The following is a 1,531-nucleotide window of genomic DNA, read 5'->3' as shown; positions in this document are numbered from 1 at the left end:
GTTTTCTTCTTCGTCTTCTCTCTCTCTCTCTCTCTCTCTCTCTCTCTCTCTCTCACTCACTCACTCACTCACTCTCATGTGCTCATACGTGCGAACGAACTTTACGCATACGTTTTGCCGTTTATAAGAACTTACTTTTATGAAAAATTAAACGTAAAATTAGAGTCCTTTCATTAGAGAGAAAGGAAGAATAAGAGACTAGAGGAAAATAGAGTAGAAATGCAGTTGCGCTACAAATGCTTTGAACCCTTCAGAAGATCTACTTTCCCTTAATGAAATTTTCCATTATTTCGTATTTTGGAATTAAAATATCTGAATATTATACGTCATACGAAAGAAGAGAAGCAATTTAATTAAAACATTACAAAGAAGAGCAAGAAAAGACATCTTAGGAACAAAATTATATAAATAAAAAAATGCCAGTATAACAATAGTTGTACTGTGAGTATAACGATTGTTTGAATTAAAATATATTTTATCTAGCAGTGACTATTATTTCTTCATCAGAGACTATTACTTCTGATAAATCTACAACATTTTCCAGAGGAGTTTTGCAGCTTTTTTTCCAATGAAGCGAAAATTAAATTTAAGTAGTTAATAAAAAGGTCGGCAAGGGTCGAGTGGGAAAGAGAGCGGAACGAAAGCATAGAGAAAGGAGGGAAAAGATTGAAGGGGGGCAAAGTGCGCGAGCACGGCTAGGGCAGATCGGCCAATCCATGGTAATCGTAAAACCAACCCCATGAAAACTGGGGAGAATGGCCGCGCGGGTGTTCGGATTACAACTGCGAGATTCAAGAATTTTTCCATTTATCGCTCTTCTTGCATGAATGCATACAAGAATTCGATACGAGAATATGGCTTTCTACTCTTCCAGGCCGACTGAAGGGCGTGGAGGTGAAAGACCGAGAGAGATGTTATACCCATCCTCGACCCCCGTCTTGAATATCTAATCGACAGCATGCTGTTCACTCATGCATGCACTTCTATGGTGGCGAATCGCGGCTGTGCATTCCGCGAGACACTGCTCGTCGACGATGCCAAGCGCATTCATTCTTTCGTTCCCTTTTTTCGAACATTCGCAGCGCATCGTATTTTTCCAAGCGCGACGCGCGCGACATGATCACATCGTCGTGATATCCGGTGAGATTGGAAAGGGCGACACATAACGCGTTACAAAAATGCGTTGTTTTGCTTGTCATTTATCGATGATGAAAGATTGAAATTCATAAATTGATAGTAAATTTAATATTTTTTAATATTTTGCTATTATCTGTGCATGTGGCATTGTCGTCTAAATATGTTATTATGATACTTGCTCTTCAATTTCTTTTTCTACCAAAAACTCGAAAGCTTTCATTGTATTATCTATAGAAAATAATTTGTATTATATTTATTGTGTGTGTGTGTGTGTGTGTGTGTGTGTGTGTGTGTGTGTGTGTGTGTGTGTGTGTGTGTGTGTGTGTGTGTGTGTGTGTGTGTGTGTGTGTGTGTGTGTGTGTGTGTGTGTGTGTGTGTGTGTGTGTGTGTGTGT

General features: G+C 39.1%; 1 protein-coding gene across 1 annotated transcript in view; it reads left to right on the top strand.

The window, feature by feature from the left end:
• The window catches only part of LOC105626645 (lachesin-like), a 20,796-nt gene that overhangs the window by 1,701 nt on the left and 17,564 nt on the right, over nucleotides 1–1,531 (top strand). The window lies entirely within an intron of this gene.

The sequence above is a fragment of the Atta cephalotes genome (assembly GCF_000143395.1).
Source record: "Atta cephalotes unplaced genomic scaffold scaffold00005, whole genome shotgun sequence".
In the NCBI taxonomy this organism is placed as follows: domain Eukaryota; kingdom Metazoa; phylum Arthropoda; class Insecta; order Hymenoptera; family Formicidae; genus Atta; species Atta cephalotes.
Note: the sequence above shows the minus strand (reverse complement) of the source record. Positions and strands in the feature narration are given on the sequence as shown.